Source organism: Rhodnius prolixus, unplaced genomic scaffold (genome assembly GCF_049639745.1).
Source record: "Rhodnius prolixus isolate KJV_2025 unplaced genomic scaffold, Rpr scaffold_3, whole genome shotgun sequence".
Taxonomy (NCBI): domain Eukaryota; kingdom Metazoa; phylum Arthropoda; class Insecta; order Hemiptera; family Reduviidae; genus Rhodnius; species Rhodnius prolixus.
The window spans coordinates 47184426-47206318 of NW_027411603.1; the positions used below are offsets into that span (position 1 = coordinate 47184426).

Genomic DNA, 21893 nt, shown 5'->3' on the forward strand with positions numbered 1-21893 from the left:
GCATCGTCTTTTATCATTCAGCCAACCATATTTATTTATTATATCTATGAACACAAAGTAATATGAAAAGTATTAACCTACTTGCGACTAAGTATCTACTATCTACATCTGCTCATCCTAAACCTATTTACAGCACATAGTAAGGTAGTATTATCGCTCTTCATGACATCTCGTGATCGCTTTTTTACTTTCTGGTTTCACCAATTAAGTACCCTCTTCTACCACGATATGAAGTTCATATATGGCGCTAAAGAAGATAATATTCTCTTATCTTATCAAATGGGTTCCTCTAAATATTTTATTTTGCAAAAGTTCAGAGCTTTACCTTTCTTTCTCTTGAGGACATATCATTTTCATACGTTTGAGATCTTCTTCTTCATTACTCTGAAAATCTTAATTCATTTTGTAATTCATTATCAATATGATTCATTAATTTATTAACGTTTCACTATAAATAGCTTCCTTTGCAAGCATATCTATCTTTTCATTGGCCCAATGCTCAAGTATCCCCTTACTCTGTTATTTATTATTATAAATAATATTTTTAGTTTTTTGGCGCATCGACGTTCTAGGCTAATAGCTCCGGTAATTTTGTGATTAATTTGTAAATTTTATACAAAATTAATATTCTTTTTATTAAAAGGCAATTAGTATTCTTTTAATTAGGAAATGGTTTATCAGAAGTAAAAACAAAGTGAATTTTCAAAGTGAAAGGTCTGTAATTAGGAAGAAAGGTAGAAGTACTACTGTTGCTCAATAGATCGCGCGGTGATCACTGTCAGCTGCTTATAAAGTTCTGCTGTTTTACATTTATAGTGTACGATTAGATTTATTACTTCTATTTTTGCTGGGCGTTTTATTTATTTATATTTATTTTTTGCAGTAACATTTTCTGTTTTCTATTGTAAAATTTGAAAGATTATTGAAGTTTATATTATTTTTACTTTGGGCTTAATGCTGTAAAATCGAAAATTGTATTTTTTTGACAATTTTATGCTTATGAGTAATTGAAATCAGAAGGAGATTATTCTCTTAGATTCCATCAAAATTCTATTTGAAGTTGGGCTCTTTATGCGGGGTGTGGGAGCTGAAAGATATTTTATTAATCCATTTCAATATCCGATGGAAGCTGCAAAGTATGTGTTGAGATTTATAAAAGAAACCCTATCAATAATACAATCAAAATGGTAATCCTATCGAAATTTCGAAATTAAATTTTTTTACCGGAAGTAAATGGTTTAAGGTCCTCTGTTTTATATTTCTGGAAGAATTCCTTTCTCTGAATACACTTTTCAAAAAAAAAAAAGTCTTCCGGTACATTTTCAAGTTAAATATTTTTGTAAGGTAGAACGCACAGTGCACGTTACTTTCAGCAAACGGAACTACCACAATTCCGCAGCTACTACCCACCAAGTCTTCTACTTCTTAAACGGCGCTACAACTCATGAAGAGTCTTGGCCGCCTCAAGACGCGCCCTCTAGTTACGGAATCCTAGCATTGCCAAAACATCTCTTGCCACACAGTGCTGCCGTGGTGTTCTTGGTCTGCCTACCCTCCTGGGACCTTGTTCGCTATCATCCATACTTTTTTTGGGTATTTCTTCATCTCCCATCCAAGGATCCACGTGCCGTGCCCTTCGCAGTCTTCCGAGTTTTATAATTTTAGCGATGTCCGGTTTCTTGAACAAAGCATATAACTCCCGGTTTTTCCTGGTTCTCCAACTCTGTTCATCCCGTACAGGGCCATAAATCTCTATGGAGAACCTTCCTCTCGAATACCGCCAAGGACCGCTCATCTACTTTTGACATGGTCCATGCTTCGGAGCCGTATATAAGCACTGGCTGGATCAACCGTCTTGTACATTTGAATTTTCGTGCTGCGGGAGATAAGCTTTCATTTAATGTACTTTACTAGGCCAAAATAGCACCTATTTGCGGCCATAATTCTTCTTTTAATTTCCAGGCTTTCTTGATTTTCACTACTAACTAGGGGGCCCTAGATAGCCAAACTGGTTAACCCTCTCGAATTTGTAGCGCGCAATCGTCAGCTGGTGTTCCTGGATGGTAGAGCTACGTACGAGGGTCGTTTGAAAAGTCCGTGCAAAAATAAAAATTACTTAATTTTTTGGGGTAAACCTTTTTTATTTTTCAACATAGTCTCCTTTTAGGCTTATACACTTCGTCCAACGCTGCTCTAGTTTGTGATCCCTTCCGAATAATAGGATTTGTCCAAGTCTGCAAAATAGCCATTCGTTTCTGCAATCCCCTCCTCGTTTGAATAAAATCTTTTTCCCGCCAGCCATTTCTTCATATTGGGGAACAAATAGTAGTCCGAGGGAGCCAAGTCTGGAGAATAGGGGGGATGTGAAACGAGTTGGAACCCTATTTCCATTAATTTTGCGACCACAACTGCTGAGGTGTGAGCTGGTGCGTTGTCGTGATGGAAAGGACTTTTTTGTGGGCCAATCGTGGGCGTTTTTCTTGCAGCTCGGTTTTCAAACGGTCCAATAACGATGAATAATATGCACCTGTAATAGTTTTACCCTTTTCCAGATAGTCGATGAGGATTATTCCTTGCGAATCCCAAAAGACAGTCGCCATAATCTTTCCGGCCGAAGGAACGGTCTTCGCCTTTTTTGGCGCAGATTCCCCCTTGGTAACCCATTGTTTAGATTGTTCTTTGGTCTCAGGAGTGTAGTGATGTATCCATGTTTCATCCACAGTGACGAAACGACGCTTAAAGTCCTTCGGATTCTTCTGGAACAGCTGCAAACCGTCCATGAACACTTCACACGATTTCGTTTTTGGTCAAGCGTGAGCAATCGCGGCACCCATCTTGCGGATAGCTTTGTCATGTCCAAATGTTGATGCAAAATATTATGTACCCGTTCATTCGAGATGCCCACAGCACTAGCAATCTCACGCACCTTCACTCATCTGTCATCCATCACCATATCATGGATTTTATCAATGATTTCTGGAGTAGTAAGCTCAACAGGGCCTCCAGAACGTTCAGCGTCACTTGTGCCCATATGGCCACTCCGAAAATTTTGAAACCACTTATAAACTGTTCTAATCGAAGGTGCAGAGTCACCATAATGTTTATCAAGCTTCTCTTTAGTCTCCTGAGGCGTTTTGCCTTTCATAAAGTAGTGTTTAATCAACACACGAAATTCTTTTTCGCCCATTTTTTGAAAATCACTCGACTTCCTCGATTCAAACGAATGCCAAACACAAAGAAATAGACCGATCTGGCTGTAACTTGGTGTGTGTTCTTCCAAGAGATGCTACTAACTAAACATAACCTCGATACGCGCCAGTGGTGCTATCTCTCTGACTTTTCAAACGACCCAAGGTATATCCCGTGCGCATATATTTTTTCTTTGCTTCATTAACAACCGGAACTACCACAATTCCGCAGCTACTTCCAAATTCTCTCCTTTAATTCCAGTATCTCCTCTAGAAATAAACTCTTCGTGTTAACTAATGTAGGCTAGGAGTCACACCTTTAACTTCTCTTAACTCAAAATAAATTCCTACGCTTTGACCTCTAATACAAAGTTGTCTTCGTACAGTAACCAAATAGCTCTTCGTGAAATTTCACCGATGATTATAAACAAACTTCATTAAAATAGAGAGTGATCAAATTTCTCATTGAATCCAGAACAAATCCAATTCCTCTCTGACAGTTCGTTACACTCAGCTGCAACTCTTAAAGTAGGAAGTTTCGGAATGCACCATTTTGAACTTTAATACTAAATCGCTTCCTCTTATCTCTCTAAAGAGAAGTAAGGCAATCGTGCAGATTTCTATATTAAATATTCTTACATACTTTGAGCCCTTGGGAATGAAATAGATTTTTTTTTAAATAATTGGCATCCTTCACACACGGTGGATGTGTACATCTGTTGTATGACCGTGACCAGCATAAATGAAAAACAGAATATTGCAGAAAGAGAGAGTACATTGTCTGGAGGCCGGCAGTGCAAAGAAAAAAAGGCTATAACACCAATAACCTCCTCTGTTGTCGTGCATTAATTAAAATAAATAAATACATGACCCGAACAAGTTGCAGCTGCGCAGGTTAGAGTGAGGTTGCAAATCATGTGTGTACTTTTACTGGGATCCCGTTACCCCCAGAGGATCATTGCACCTGTGAACTTGGCCGTCCTTGAGGCACTCACTGCCTTGCTAATCATACATTCGTCACGGCCGACTGAAGACTGGCTCTCACAAAACAGTTGCGGCCTCCCCCCTCAGAGCCATAGCCTATCTATCTAATACCGTTTCTACATAAACTGTTTCTTTTTAAATATAATATATAATCTTTAAATTTTATTTTTATAAATTATTACTTTATTTTCAGTAATTATCGTGTGAAAAATGTTTATAATTTGCATGTTAAAATGCCAATTTACCTAATAAAATTGTTTAAGCTAACGCCTCCTCTGACTTTATATCAACTCTAAATATTGATTATAAACACATGATACTACAATAATAACTGCCAAGAGATTAGCGGTTAGCCTACTAGGTTTCCCGAGTTCAAATCCAGCTGCTGTCCCTTAGATTTTCTCTTCCCAGGATCTTCATTACCCTTTCATTATCATCCGTCGATGGACAGTGTTGTCTGCAACAAGAGGGCACTGCTCGAAGGCTGACTCAGGAAAAAGCTGGGGGGCGCCAATGATCTTTTAGGATGTTGACGCGCCTTAAATTTGTAACCAAAAAACAGTAATTGAAAATAGTTTTCTCTGAAATTCTGTTGGTAAGCTAATTATTACTTCCGTAAGAGCGGGTGAGAAAAAGATCCCTTCTAAAACTTTTAGACTGTCGGAGATTGGAGAACATTTCTGAGTTAGAACTTAAACAATAGAGAAAATCTTGAGAATAAATACCAAAATTTTGTCTGCTATAAACTGACCTAGTACCAAGAACTGACAGAATATCTTTGTTAGTATCAGTTTAAAAAGAAATAGATCATTAATTTATAAACTTAAATATAATAATAATATAATGTTTAGCTGTAAACAAATTTAACTTAGTCATGCGTCTCACATACCTAGGTGTGGTTAGATTAGGTTAGGTTAGGCGTGCTTAGGTATAAAGTTGGGCCGGTCAAGATAAGGAACTCATTCTGCTACGTGACGAAATTTTTTAAAAAAATGCTCAGACTATTTCCTTGATGATGATGATGATGATGCTCATTATTATTTTTATTACCATTTATTTATTATGCAGACAGTATGGCCAATATATTTTCTGTCGATTGTTAGAAACAATTTATTTATTTATTTATTCATTTTTAAAAAATTAAATTAGAATTCAATCATTGGCCGGCACAAATTATTGGCTGCCATACTGAAATAGAGGAAGTTATATTTCTGTGTTTCCGAAAAATCTGATTCAAATATGAAGTACGTTTAACAGTTGGAAGGTAGAGATTCCTTAGTTTTAGGGAATAAATAAGTCGTGTAAATATTTACATCGGGCTTAAAAAAAGGACAAATGATTACATGACGTGTCCACAAGTAATCACTGAAAATGTCTAGAACCGTTAGGCTACTGTAGGGCGTGCTGCTTTCACGTAACATTATTTAGTTACACTAAACTAAGGTTATGTAGATCTGTTGTATACACTTAAAAAACCAAGTTAAATAAAAACCAACCGAGTTAGAAATTTTGATGCTTTTTAGTTAGAAATTTTTCTACCCTTTATTGGTTATTGGTAGTTTTATTATTTGATAAAGTATTCTTCGCTCAAAATAGAATTTGTTTTTAACAAGATGGCTACTTTTTTTTCTTTTTCTTTTTCTAACTCTTAGCAAGATTAGTTATGATGCTGAGGAACCTGGCAGCGGCTCCTCATGCCGCCTGTATTGGCTACTCCAAGGAGCACGCTCAGGGGCTCCTCGAGAAGGATCTTAACTTCAATTTATATTAGAATTTATGGACTTTTTTTTTTTTTAAAAGAAAATCTTTCTGTAATTTTAGGAAGCAAGAAAGGTTAAGAACCCCGCTAACCCATGACTTTTTTGATCTCGCTGTTTTGTTATTTTGGTTCTACCGGAACCGCTTAGTTTTGGGCTAGCGCATTTTGGGTGCATGATATCTTTAGAATGATTTTTTTTTATTTAAGTGGAACCGCTTAAAGCTGAGGTTTCGTGAGGCCGTTTAAACTATGTAAATTTGAGCTTGCTGATATACTTCCGGATTAAAGGATGAATTTGTGAGAATCTCATAATATGTCCTTCCGGTGAACCCTTAAATTAGAGAAAAATATACTACATTCTTACGTAAATATACTAGTCTTACGAGGTGGTTGATGACTAAAATATTATAATCGAACTTTTTATCGATTTAAATAATATTTTTAATCGATTTAAATAATATTTTTAATCGATTTAAATAATATTTTTAATAGGATGAAAAAATAATTGCCATTTCAGTCGAGTAAAATTTATTTTGCCGGAGCTTTCGACCTAGGGACTAGGACATCTTCAGGGCTAGTTTAGAAAGTAATATTTTTATATTTCAGGGTTGGTGAGTCTTCTGTCTTGTCTGTTCATGGACTGGTAATGGACATAATATTTTTAGTCAACCATTGTACTTAACAAAGTGCCACTTCAGCGAGAAACCTTTAAATACGCTATTCCCATAGAATTGCCATAAAATGAATTTCCAGAATAATTTTTGTAAGCCTAATTTTTGTGGTGTACCCAACCTTAATTACACAAATGATACCCATCTAATGTGCCATATTTTGTAAAATGTACGGTTCTATCCCTATTGTAATGAAAGGTTAAATGGTGTTGCTATAATTCTGAGTTTATTTCGTAAGAAATACCTTAACCGTAAGTAACACTTTTCTTAATGGTCGGTTCACTTATTCTTTATTTAAAGTGTCAAATTTTCCTTACTTTTCTTTTAAAATTTTCTCACTAATTAACTAGTGGTAAAAAAAAGTTCGACTTTACAGAGCATTTAAGCAGATAAAGGTTAGAAAGCTCTCTACAAAGAGAAGCAGAGCTTTCACCTGTTGTTTACCTACCCAAGTTAATATTAAATTATAACTTTCGTTTAATAGTAAATTATTAAATTAACGAAAACTATCCCAAAATAAAAAACAAAGCATTTAGATGTTAAGTTTAAATGCCAATTTTATGGCAAGGCTGTGCAAATTTAAACGGCGCACAGATCGCTTAACACCAAGCTTCCAGAAAATAATTTTTCCAACGGCTGCCCCAAGGGATATCCACCATATCCGTCAATCAATTTTAACAGTATTCAATTTCTAGAATCGTCTAATACGTTGAATAAAAATGAGGTTTCACTGAAAGACAAAATTAAATTGGGAAACTTAAATAATTTCTTGTAAAAGGTTATCGTGTCCATTTTTTCAACTGTTTTTCCCACCGGAAATACAATAATTTTTGACTTCCTGTCTGTGCTTGTTACAAGATTAAAGCTTTACAAAAATTGCTTTTCCGCTTTTATTTCTCTCTAGTTTCCGATTCTAAGGTTTTGAGCCAAAATTTCTAAACCAGATGTGTGGCTTTAAGTGCACGCTTATTTTTAAGTTGGGGCTTAACGTCCAACTATCAGTGACCGGGGTAGAGTCGGAAGCCCATACTTTACTAATCACTTTCTTTATTTTTTAAACAAATTAAAAGTAGCTTCACGCAGAATCCGAACTGGAGATCCCTTACTTACAAATCCGCGCTTCCTAACCACTACACCAGATAAGATTGGCGCCCTGACTGTTGCGATGTTTAAATTCTTCGAGATTTATTCAAAAATGAGTCCAACTTTTTGTACTTCCTTCCTGTACTAATTCTTCGCTTAAACTTACCAATCATTAATATTTGAAACAATTTTCCATGAGAACTAAATATTAGTTTGTTTCTCAGATAACTGTAAACTAAATCCAGCTTCCGCCCTAAATGCCGCCTTCAGTATTAATTGATTAGATCAGAATTTTTTAAAAATTCGAAGGAAATCTGTTCGCTGAAATTTTTACGTCATAACTGAATAGTTTCTGAAGTTTATTTTTCAGCTACTACCTCCAATAATTTTCCTTTGCACTTGGCCTGCTGATTTCCTTATTTCACTAACCACCATTTCAATTTATTAAAACCGGAAACAATGGTTTTCAAGAGCGTTAATAACAAGAGTTATATTTCAGTCTATGAAAAATCGCCAGTGAAAATGAGGAAATTCTTTAGACTTGCTGTCACTAAATTGTTAATTATACTTTGTTCCTTTCACTTTTGAATTCTTTCACCTGCAAGAATATAGGTTTGTAATGGTTCCTCTAGCCAGCCAGTCCATTAATAGAAGGTTAGTTTTCAAGTTAAGTAGATGATAGTGCAACTAGTGCACCGATGTGAGTCGTTTCTGCAATGTCAATGACATTACTAGTTTCCTGATTACTGTATTTACCTGTGTTTTGTTCTTCTATTGAGACACCTGTGCGGGGGAGGGGGTATGATCGATGGGCTGCTATAATTTCAAAACAGGGTATTATTTATTTGTTTCGTAATACCCACCATTGGCAATGCTTTGTTTACAATGTTGTCTAAATTTTCATTTTGTGTAAATAGAACTCATTTTTTGAAAAATTCAACTTCAGCACAAATTGGACTAGTATTCAGACCTTCTAAACTCTTTCTAAAGATTACTAATCAGTTTACGGAAGTTTTCTACAAAATTCTACCCCTTCCTTCTTACTTGGTAAGGAAAGCGATTGGGTCTAATTTTCGATTTATAGTTTTTAACGGATATTTTCATTTTAAAAACGAAGTAAAGTAAAGTAATTGCCTATTTTTTCAAGAGGGGCTTAACGTCCAACTACCAACTAGGTGTCGTGGACGGAGACGATTGTACTTCACAATTTCTCATTTAACCATTAAATAAAAGCCTAAGACCGGGAATCGAACCCAGTACCGCAATACATATTAGCTTTGCAGGTCTCGCCTCTTAACCGCTCGGCTACCGTGGCGCTTAATTCATTTTAAAGGTAATCGGGGAACAATAAAAAGTGCCACCTAGTTATACTAGGTGCCCCTCGTTCGACCCCTATTACTTCAATGGAGATGCAAGCAGATATCGAGCCACTTGCCGTCCGACGAGAGATTGCTGCGATTACCCTCGATGAAAGATTAAAGCGATTACCCATTAAGTACTGGCAAACCGAAAGTGTGCCCACATTGAGGTTGAAAACTCAAAAATGCTTTGCGGGTAAAGTTCGAGATTTACGTTAGCAAATAGGGCTTGAGGATTTACAAAATCGGAAACCCTTTTCTGACTCTGATTCCTGGGAAGAGCCACAGTTGGCGCCGGGTAGACTGAATTTAATAGAAGATGTAAGAAAGCAAAGCAGTCCCCCGCATGAATTAAAACTGTTTGCCCTGGAAACAATAAATAATGTTTTCCCTTCTCCGCCTTGGGTGCATGTTTACACCGATGGTTCTGCCGAAGGTGCAAACCGTAATGTTGGCGCTGAACGCAGTGCAGTTCCAATTGAGTGTTCCTGTTGGAAAGTTAGCATCAAATTTTGATGCAGAACTGCACGCCATCGCCATAGCGTTGGAAGAGGTAGCTAAAAGGGACTTTTGCAAGACTGCTTTACTTGTGGATTCCCAAGCAGCTATTTCAGCAGTAACCGGCTATGATGATAAAGACGACATCGTTATAAAGAAATGCAGGGCTCTCATAGATAGGTTACTTTCGCAAGGGAAGCAAGTTGTACTGCAGTGGATCCCGAGTCATGTTGGACTCCAGGGCAATGAAGAAGCTGACAGATTGGCAAAAGAGGGGGCGAATCAAGTTCAGTTCGAGGCCCCGCTGACGCTTAGAACTGCTAAGAGAGAGATCCGGCTCCGATTTCGATCGAAGATGGCCGAAGAACAAAGGGGAAAAGCACAAGGGAAGCAGTGGGAGGTGCTTGAAAATATCAAAGGAAGACTCCCCACCGATCTGCCTAGATCAACAGCTGTGGCATGCTTTAGACTATTGACGGGGCATGATTACCTTCAGAAGCATCTCCACCGAATTGGCATTAAGCTTTGTGGTGGAGATGTTATGAACGGTCCGCACCTGCTAGCATGCTCCCAACTGCAGGATGTCCGGGACAATATGCCCACGGACCCACACAAAAAAAATAGTATTTTATATTGGGCTGCCAGACGTCGCATGGCTGTAGTAGCCATTGACCGTGAAGGCGTAAGGTAAAAAAAAAAAAAAGAAAAGTGAAACTTCACTAAGGGGCGGGAGCCAATTGTAACTTAGCGATCAAAGTTCCTCTACCGGAAGTAGACTTAATTAAATAAATTTTTCTCTTAAATAAGATTTTCTTTAAAATGGTTTCATTTTATTTTTTAAGAAAACTGTGCTCCATCCGCGGAAGGAGTTAGAAGGTTTCGAGCATTAATTTAAAGTCATTCGGCAAATCTCTTGATCCCTTTAAAAGGAGATAGTCTTCTTTTGAAAGGGGTCCTTTCGTCCTTTACCTCCACTTTCCTTCTTTAAAAGAAAGAATAAAGACTAAGTGTCTTTAATAATGAATGAAAACAACGTTTGCGTAATGAAGAATATTGTGTCACAACTAATTAGCGAAATTACGTTAAGAAAATAGATAGTTCTTGTACTTTTGTGAGAATTGTAGCGGTAAAGAAATGGAAAAGATAACAGATTAAATCTGTACCAGAATACAATGCACCTTGTAAAACACACACGTTGGTCTCTAGTTCTTTATTATTTTTATTCAATTCTTTGCTATTAATTAATCAAAGAAGAAAGGGTAATTAATTTTTAAAAAGAATTGAAATACATTCTTCAAAGTATGACAAGAAACATGTAATTGACAAAAATGATTAACAGTTGCAGCGGAAACAAAACTGCACGTCTGTGGTAATTATGTTATAATTGCCAATTTGCAAACTTATAATCATTCTCATTGATTCGTAAAGTGTGTGTGTGTGTGTGTTTGTGTGCGTTTTAAAAACCGTTAGAGATCCCTACCGGAAACATGGTTGACCTGGCAGGAATGTATCCAGGAAAAACGGCTAGCTTTTTCCAGCTGATTTCAATATCGAATTCTTCGCTTTTCCTCAATGGTAAGAGTCATTGAGATTATGGTACTTTCATTTTCTTTTTTCAAATTGGGGTAGTACTGAGAATTGATATGTGGAAGGGATTGCGGTAAGAGCTGCTGCATCCTTAAGGTGCTGTTGTAACATCCTTCGGGATTACCTGCAAGCTTAACCTTCACAAGAACCTCTTTTCTGGCGTTTTCCTACATTTCTTAGGATTTCCAGTTTAACAAAGTTCGTCACTGTTAAGTAAGTTTAAAATTACGGAGTTGCGGGGGTGGAAAGTATTTCATGTATTGGTAGTGAGAGCAAATCGTGTATGTTGTTTACACTAGAATTACTTCAGAGTTCAATTACAGTAGCCAATTTGAGTAGATGAAGCCAGTTAACAGTCTTCAGTTTCAAGGTGATGGGTATAAATCAAACTCGAAGCAGGAATATGCAGAGTGCGATGGAGAATATAAGGTCCAAAGATTGTAGGTGATCAGTTATTTAACCTAGTTCTTAGACGCCATAGATCAGATAGAATAGATGTTATTGATTTTATATTTATTTTTTTATCGATTTTTATTTTTAATTTGCTTACATCATTTTTAATTGGTTCCAAATATTTTCATTGACAGATATTGGTCTTCTATTTGTATATTTTTGCTGAATGAAATGTTGAAAGGCCGTTAGAGACGTGAATAGGTTTTATTGTGGCAGCAATTTATTTTAAAAATCTAATTCAATATCCTCACGAGAAACTTAAACAAAATAAAAATCTAGTTTAACTCTTTCTCGAGAAAATCTTTGGTATCTCGAGAAAAACTACTTGAAAAACCTTTAAGCATCTCTTTTTATGAGAATCACTTCCGGTTATCTGCTGTTCCAGGAACATGAGATTCGATCTATCTTATAATCGCTCATAACACTAAAAAATCTGAATTGAACACCCGCATGACTTCCTTTTGCCGCCCTTCACTGCTACTACTTCAAAATCGCTACAGCCCATCTCTAAGTACAAGAACTTCTATTAATCTTCCCTCTGAACAAAAAAAGATTAACTTGCAACCGATATTGGTCTTTGATCAGAATATGCTGCTTCTTGAAATTCTTTTATATGCATCACTTCAAAGTTTCGGACTTTTTCGACGTACCCTTGAAAAACAGGTAAAAAAAAATATATCTGAGTATTGGGTGCCCAGCTTTAGAGCTTAATAAAAGCTTTCTGGCTGACATATTGGGTGTAGGCAATTTAGAAAATAATAAGAAAAGAGTAGGGAAGAGATTAGCTATGCGGTTAGCATACTGGACTCCCACGCGGAGGTCCCAGGTTCGAATCCAGCTGTTGACCCTTAGATTTTCTCTTCCTAGGAGCTTCTTACAGCTCACTGTCCGGTGATGGACAGTTTGTCTGTAACGAGAGAACACTGTCCGGAGGCCGGCAGTGCACTGAAAAAAGCTCCGGGCGCCAATAACCTAAGATGTTGACGCGCCTTAAATCATTTAAAAAAAAAAAAATCAGATTGAACTTTGATAGCTCTCGAGTAGATGTACTTGGATGGCTGAAGGTGCATTTTCTTCTCTAATTGAGGTGTCAAGAAACATGTAGCAGTAGTGCATGATTAACAGTGCGCCGGAAACAAAAATACATCTCTGAAAATTAATTTATAATTGCCAATTTACATACCATATAATCATTCTAATTGAAACCAAGTTATGTGCGCGTGTGTATGTATACAAACCGTTAGAGATCTTTTAGAGATTGGGCTAGCTGCAACAATCCAATTACGGAGAGACCAAATCTTCTGATCTCTTCCACCATTTCATTTAACCATCTCAACTTCGGGAGCCCGACTTGTTCCAAACAGTCTCTCTGTTGTAAATCCTTTTTGACATTCCAAATAAACCCTTTCTTGGCACATGCCCTGCTCATCATGCAGTCACTCAGTTTCTGCTCCAAGATTAGACCTTCTTCTCCAATCTTGTACAACCCGAAATATGGTCCAAATATCTGCTGTTTTTCAAGTCTTGGAGAGCAGTCAATTGTTTTATATAGCAGGGTCTTAGAGTATCTGAAAATAAGGCAACTCTTCAATGTAGAAGCATGATCCCCAAAAACACCTCTTTTACCGCCAAAATTCTTCTGTCAACTTCTGCCATGATAAGTCATTGTATGTAGTGATGGACTTGAGAGCCAGGAATTCTTTTAAGGTTTCGAAAATGTTAAGACCAATCATCACAGATGGACCATCACTACTCGACACCAGGTTATTTCGTTTCACCCTCATTAATCCTTAAGATCCGTTCGCCACACCGGAGCTTTCTAAGGCAAGGAAATGCTTCCATAACGGTTCTCTGTTATGGTAATTTTGAGGCCGGCTTCTCTGACTACCTCTCCAGACCGAAGTTAAACAAGTATTTTTGCACTTTACGTATTTCAATTTCCTTTAAACTTCAAACTTGAGTACTTTTTACTAAAATGATAAATGATAAATAGCTTTCAATATTTTACAAATTTTTGTAAGGAAGTTACACCTGGTTTTACACGTCACATCGTTCATACAAGTATTATACAGTTAAGAATATTTGAAGCCACAGTATACTAAAAATGCTATAGTAATTTTCGGCTTCATTCTTTTCCTTCGCGAAAATTCCAAGTTCCAAGAAAAGTTCTATAAATGAATATTGCTTAGTGACGTCATGGAATGTATTTTGCGTCATCATTATTGAGACAAGCGAGTGTGCGAGCTATTGACCTCTGTATTTATAGACGTTTCCTCATGTTCGTACCTTATTTAAATAATAACTTACGAATACAATTAAATATTCATAAATGATATACTGATTTTTTTTTTTTTTGTAAGGCACGTCTACAGTTCCAAGGTTGTTTTATTAAATTAAGTAATGGGTAGTTCGAATATGTTATTCCTCTTCCATTTCAACACCGCTGTTGATATAACCAGACAGTAGGAGGTTATGCATTTTAAGGTTATGGTACTCTTTTCACTACTGCCGCTTATCTGTGGTCTGTTTTATTCACTTCAATCATCAATTCCTCAAACTCTTAAGAGTTCAAATGTTTGAACTAAATTTTTAGTAACTAAAACTGTTCCGATTGGACAGTTGCGTAAGGGTTCAAAACGGAGATATTTGCGCTCGTCTTTTGTAGTTCCGTTTCCGTCCATTCTACACCCCACCGCTCCCTTCTCTTTCACGCCCCAAATTTATTATTTCGCTAAAATTCTGAGCTTACAGAATACCCGAAGAATTGGTTGAATTTTTAGGCCGCCGTAACTTCCAAATTTCGCCCTTGCAGCAAAAAAAAAAAAAAAAAATCAGATTACCTACAATTTGCTAATTCAAATTAGATAATAATTAGATCGTCCATTCATGGCAATAGTTGATTAATTGGTTGGCCACTGGTGACAAAGTAGAAACCAGAATAAGATAATGGATGGGCTTCTTCATATATCCTCCAGAATAGTGTAGTGGTGGGGCGATATAGAGACCCTGACCATGTAACTTCCAGACCCTCACTTCTTCAGTCTTGTAACTGCAACCACTCTGATCGGCTGTTCGGGAGTACTTGCACTAACTGCACTCCTTTATCCAGAGAGCTGCATTCATCAAATTTTTGTTTTGTTTCAATTTAATTTATTATAACGTAAGTAAACTCTATAAATAACTATAAATATTAATAATTTATTTGAATTTTTTAAAAAAACTATTATTTATTTCTTTTAAAAGATTTTCGTGAGCTACTTCCGTTTATAGCCAGGGAATAATTGCTACATTCCCAAATTTTCCAAGGTATTGGGCGAATTATATAACTCTGAAGTGGGCCTCTATGGTGAACTCTTTTTCTCGAAACTGGCTTTCCTTGAAAAATTGATTTTTGGTGTGTGTTCTATGTCCCTAGTACGTAGTATTCTATGTAGTTTAGTTATAGTTGGGTAAATTTTAAATTTAAGAAGACCTGTTCCAAAATAAAGCAATACAAAAGAACGTCGTACACAAGCTGAGGCTATTAGCATTTGGAGGTTCAGTAGAGGATTTATAATTGGCCAAAGTAAAGATAGCATCTCAGGCCTACCTTACAATACGACTAATACCATGTAGGCACTGACTATGTATTTCCGTATACGCTTCATGTGCGGTAGTTCCTAAACCTTTGGCACAATGATTTCACATCATTTCCTGCTAATATAACCAGGTAATCATTGTAAAGCTAGAAACTGAACAGCATTCTGTTCAGACCATGAGCGATTCCGAGGTGGGCTCTTTTTGATGCTCGCTTTGTTACATAGAACTATTAGGACAAACTTTGTTCTGTATCTTTCAAAAACATGTTTTACTTTTACTCGATAAAACTGTCCTTATTTTCTGAACTTCTAGGCAGCCAGGACTGAATGTAAGGTCATTTGACTTCTGGAGTACTTCTAGGTACTATCGCAGCTGACTATTTTCGTCTCTACATGAGTACAGTCTGAAAGATAATCATCAAAGAATTTGTAATGTTCGATTCAGAACCTCTGGCATAGAACTACCGGTTATCTCATGTCCGACCATTGTTCTTTTTTTTAAAGAACATCAATAGCTAATAGAATTGCTCATTCGTCTTACACCTGTCCAATATGCTGACTCATGTTTCAATAACGCTGAAGTGTCTTCAAACCAATCCACTTACCACTTAAGTAGCGGTTTCTCCTTCATTGTTTTGGTAAGAGGCCCAACCTTTATTTGTTTGTCGTTTAGAATTTCTGCCCCCTTGGTTTCGAGGTTTTTCAAACTTCATGGTAGAGCAGATTCGTGGATGTTTAGAAATTTTCTCTTTTAATCTTTTTCTTTTTTGTAACATTTAAATATAATGCTCTACAATGTAACGTTTGAAGACCATGGAAATAGATTTTTTAAAAATTGTTACAAAATTCTTAGGCCTTTAATTATGTATTTTGTTATGATGTTGATGGTTGTTTCGGTTGCCATTATGCTCATTAGGAGCATCGTTTGATGAACATAACTTCAGCAGTATTCAATTGAGACAGTAGATTAAAGATAGATAGAAAGGTAGATCTGTAAGTGTTTCTGACAATGCAACTTGAGCTGCTTAAAAAGCTGTAGTTCCCTAAGATCTGATGAAGGGAAACAGTGATAACTTAGGCTTTCTCTGGTCAATTGTTGGAGATAAAAGTTTTATTACAAATCTACTCCAGTATAAGTACCAAGTTTTTTAATCTGTAGCAACATCTTGATTTACGCGCATTCTTCCTTTTCGAGCATTGAAGTCTTTCAGCCTATTTCGTTTATATTTTAGGTACTTCAAGAAAGACAATAAATTTAATCTGCTGCGAGCGCACCAACGTCATTCTCTTGCAAGAGTAACTACTACTTAAACTTACATTACATCATTAAGCCCTACTGAACTTTCAGTTATCCTTATTTGGTATAGCCTGATATAAATTAAGAATATACTCCAAACTGAATCTGGATAGTTACCGTGCATATCACTTGCTGTTCTAACCATCAAATCCGGAAGTAGAATTTTAATTTTTAAACTTATTATGTCCCCTCCTTTAATCCCTACATTTTCAAAATGTCTGAAAAATAAATTGAAATAAAAGTTATCGTTTTAATTTAAAAAAAGAAAAAGAAAAAAAGTAGCTTGCATTCCAAGTTTACGAAAACGGTTTGGTTAACGATTGCATCGTCGGAGCAAAGAGGAAGGAACATGTCTACGTCTTCCTGGTCTGCATGGGTGGCTCTATAAATCAGGCCTTGCCTATGAGGTCTTGACTTTTTACGATTTCCAGGATGTCTGAATATTTGTTTTTACAAATTATGCCCAACTGATCTTTATAAGCAAGAGTCACCACACATCTTAGACTATAGCGATTGCAGTGCAAACTAACTAACTGAATATAAGAGAGATTTCTTTGAAAGATGATGGTTAAATGGATGATATCTAAGATTCCCAGTTTGAAAAATAAAATTTGGCACAACAAAACAGGAAATTTCATGGGGGTTCCCTAGAACCTTGCGAATTTCAAGACACTCGCTTGACCGGATGCATGAAACACTTGAATACTCTAACAGGAAATCGAATAGATATTTTTATTATCCACCATATCCTTTGAAGTTCTCGATCACTATTTGGAAATCGGCGATGACAGGAGCTGATGCAGATAATTCCTCGCAGATCTTAATATATTTTTCTTTCTCATTGATCTCTGATTATTCCTTTAATATCAACTTTATGATTGCATACGATTTAATTATGTAAAAACATATATACCGAGTAAAAAAATAATTATACAATAATAAAACTAAATTGAAATGTATTAAAGTGTAATTGATGTTAAAGATGTTCTTCCTATTCCGTAATAACACCCGCCAAAAAGGAAAGTTACTGCAGCATACATGGAAATTTAATATGAAAAAAAAGTGTGGCATGAACACACGCAGAACTTTCTCTTGTTGGAATCATCGAGGTTTTCTTCTACCTGTATTAGTTACATACTTACATACTTCGTTCTTATTAAGACTGAAAGTACGTATAAACCGGAAATCACGTGAAATCATGAAAACAGCGAAGCCGACCACTCATCTCTCCTCGAAATGGTTCTAAATAAAACTAAATACCCTGTAAATCTTATTAAAATTATAAAATCTAGATATGTACAATATAAATGCAAAGTTTAAAAACAAAAAATCGTTTGAACCACTTTTGAGAAAAAATAAAACACCATAAGACAGGGCGAAGTGTGGGGAGGCCATCTTTTTCAACCAGTTTTATCTTTTATATATATATTTTTGTAGTAAATATCGATTACGATGCCCGTTTTTTGCCATAAAATTAGAAAAAAACTACGTTTTTTTTGGTCACTTTAAGTTGGTTTTTGGTGATGGAGTTCTTTTTTTTCATTGACTTAAAAATATTTTTATTTTTTTTGAATTCAGCATGAACGAGTCATGAAATTGATGCCTCAAGTTCTTATTTTTTGCGATGGAAAAAAGAAAAATTAAAGAAAATGGCTTAAATATAGGATCTTCTGGGCTAGTTTACCAAAGTAATATTTTACATTACAGGGTTGGTGTGAAGATGACCCTAGTCCCTAGGTCGAAAGCTCGCCAGAATAAATGTACCACGACTGAAAACTTGCATTTATTTTTTCATCCTATTGAAACTATGAATCAGTCACCAAAAATAATGAACAGCTACTTGAATATATTTTACGGAATACAGGAGGCCGTTGCTTTAGGTTACCTTTAGATTATTAGATACGATTATATTTCAATGATGCATTGATATTGTATTGACATGACGTCACTTGGTTGGAGTTAACAGAGTAAATATTCCGTAAAAAATCGTAATCTTTAGGCAAATCTATTTTTTAAAGAACTGGTGTGTGAATGGCGCTAAGTTGTAAGTAAAGTGTAACACATTATTACTTCTTTTTATTTCTCATACAATTTAAAAAAAAAAAAAGATCAATTTTAAGGCCACTTTTACAACTTTATTAGATTATGCATGCTCTAATTCTATGTAGAACGTACCAATGGGCGCATCGATTGAGTTCTCATGTATGCACCTACTTTAATACTACTTGTCTACTCTGTAATTGCCATTATTTTCGGTTTCAGATTCTGCTGGAAGTATTCAACTCTTTTTTTTGAACATCTATTTCTACTTTTATGAAGACGATTTGAAGAACTTAACTATCGATATTTTTGTTTCTCAGTGAGTTCGCAAAACGTAGTAAGACATATCAAATTACGATACAAAGTAAACATCGTTTGTATAAAATTCGTCGATTTTAATTCAGCGTCAAAATTCTCAAACCGGAAGTGTTATATTAAAAATGTTTAGTCTCTTATACTACTGGTTGGTAGGTTTGTGATCGTGCCAATTTTCTAAAATTCATTTTTTGACCGGAAATTGTGGTACATCTATTTGCAGAAACCTGATAAAATGCAAATATTACCCTGTTACTTTTTTTTTTTTTTAATTTAAGGCCCAACATCTGAGGTCATTGGCTCCAGTGCCGGCCTCTGGAGAGTGCTCTTTCATTACAGGCAATAACATTGTCCATCGCCGCGTAATAAGCTGTAAAAAGCTCCCAGGAAAAGAAAATACTACGGGTCAGTAGATGAAGAACACTCTGTTCATTTGCAACATTTGCACCTGTAGCTCGCACACCTAATCTTCAGTCTGATAGAACCTGTGTTTCCAACTTTCATTAATTCAGGAGTCATCAATACTTCTTTATTTACGCGTTTTTTTTTTTTTGCTACCATCATCAGCACGTTGTGGTATCAGTAAAAATGATAACACTGAACTATTGGCCACTCTGTTGACTAGAGAGATAATGAGACCACTATCTCTTAAGGCGTTTTGTTGGGTTGTCAGGAAGAGTTGTCTAGAAGAAAGATTTTGGGCTAGAGAATTTGCTGCGATTGTAGGTTGAAGTGGAAGTTTCCTGTATCGTATTTTGGCGATAAAAGGAATGTTAAGATCTGTATGCATAGTACGGTTAGAGATATAGAATGGAGCGTTTACTATGGATCGAAGTATTTTTGATTGTAGAGATAGAATCCTTTGGCGATTGGTGCATTTGGTTGAACCCCACAGCTCTATTCCATACGCCCAGATGGGTTTTAAAATAGAAGAATAAATTATTCTTTAGTTGACAAGAGGCAGTTTAGATCTATCGTCTAAGAGTCTTTTAAATTAACGAAAGCGTCTGTTTAGTTCTATTTATTTAAGTCTAGTAAAGAGTTCATCATATTTCTAAGAACCTCTTAAGAAATTCAAAGCTATGTGCAGTTGAAAAACTCCTCTATGTAAGCTTCTTGAGTTTGTTAAGTCTCTGTTGATGATATTCTTGAAACTACAAAGAAACTTGCCATTCACTATTCGAATCTGAGACTTTTTTTCCTCTCCCGTCAGCGCAAGAAAACCTCACTGAAGAAGTTAAACTGCTCTTACACCACGATTGAGTTGGCTGAGCGTCAGTTTTAAACTCATTAGAGCGTAAACGCATGATTCAAGATCGAAAACAGAGCGTGCGATTCTCTACACCAAGAAAAGTAGTTCGATTAGCAATGCGATTAGTCTCGTTTTTTGTTTACTTTCTCTAACGAAAGTTGCTTTCTCAAAGCTAGAGTACAGCTTTCGAGAAAAATTTCCGCTATTCAGTTCTCAGCGGAAATACACATTTCGGCGTACATTGAGCCCCAAAACTAGGTGCTTGTTTTTATGAACATGATCTCTGTTGTATGTATTTTTCCAAGACTCCAGCTTTAAAACGGAAATTCACGACTGAATATTTAGTTTAAGTAACCGACAGTAATTTTGCGCCCAAAATCTATCTACCGAAAGTACCACAGTTTACCACGTTTTTGCGAGCTTCTAGAAAATGCGATTTTCTCTTTAACTTTGCACTTTCAATGCACACAATGCTATTATATGACTTCCGTTTTTACCCTTAACGTTTTTTCCATCTTCTTACTTTCTACTAAAAACATTTATAAGAAATTATGTTAACCTCCAAATTACTTTAGTAACTAATTTCTTATATTTAGTTTTCTGTTATCAGTTTTTGCGTCTCATTTGTTGAGCTAATGCTTTCTAGATTATGTAGCAATTAAAAAAAACTAACACGGTGAAGTGCAGGAAATAACATATATTATTTGCTCAACGACTGGATTATTTCCGCATTGCTTTGAATGCATCGTTTAGGATATAACACTTTAAGCTATGGATCGCTTCATTTTCATACAGAATTTTCCTTTATATAAATTGAAAAAAAAAAAAAATCATTGCAAATATTTCGATCGTTCAGAATTTTCAATTGCTCGCATAAGACTCAAATAATTTTTCAATTCCTAGCAGTAATTTCTTGGGTAACCGGAAGTTTGCCACGTTCCTGAATCGATTTTACTTCATTTTGAAATTTTCTTGAAAATGGCTCCTGTGATTTTTTCTTTTAATTTCCCAGATCTTAAATTCTTATTTGAAATATTTATCTCGAAAAATTCGATTCATGGCCCTCCTGGACGAAGGAAGTTCATTGGCCTGCCCACAAATTTACCATTTCAATGTGATATACGATTTTAACTAATTTATGCACTTCGTACCATAATTTCAAATTTGAGAGGATATTGGCTGAACGAAAGTGCATTTCATTGAACAGATTTGCGGAAAATGCACTTCACTGCATTTGCCGGCCTTCACTTTCCATAGGCAACACTTTCCATCACCTTTACAGTGAGCTGTAAGAAGCTCCTGGGTAGAGAAAGTCTAAAGAGGGGCAGCTGGATTTGAAACCAGGATCTCCGGGTTGGTATCTTATACGCTAACCACTGAACCATTCCCTTGCCTCCCTTTAAGTCACTAATTCTTAGTATATATTATAACTTTAATGGTAATTTTATTACGAATACTGCGGTAAAGGAAAATTGATGAGGTATCCTCATTTTTGTTAATTATTAAAACCTCAAAAAATAAATAAATAATTCTGAATATTGTTACGGACCAATGAACATTAATGTTTTCAAATCTTACCAAAAAAAAGCCCGTCCAACTTTTATATTTTTTTGTTACTATTGGTAGAAGTAAATATAGGGCACGCCCACACGGACGGGGTCCGCTACTATTTCTCAGACCGTTACCTCTACTAGCTCTTTTTGTAAAAGTGTGCTGCAAGCGGACCCAGGTAGAACATACACGCTGTACAAATAGCCGAAGCGTGCTCTTCCGTTTTGTGAGTGTGAGTGTGTCAGTCCAAACTTGTGTGCGAGTCTACACGGACGCGCC

The 21893-nt window shown here is 36.0% G+C and overlaps 1 protein-coding gene across 4 annotated transcripts in view; it reads left to right on the forward strand.

Annotated features, from left to right (window-relative positions):
* The window catches only part of LOC141453213 (uncharacterized), a 61484-nt gene that overhangs the window by 16217 nt on the left and 23374 nt on the right, over window positions 1-21893 (forward strand). The window contains exon 1 of one of the 4 annotated variants that reach the window (XM_074126148.1): window positions 14613-14741. The exons of the other annotated variants lie outside the window; for them this stretch is intronic. The gene's annotated coding sequence lies outside the window, so the exon portion shown is untranslated. Of the gene's footprint in view, window positions 1-14612; window positions 14742-21893 lie in introns of those variants that run through there. 4 annotated transcript variants of the gene reach the window in all.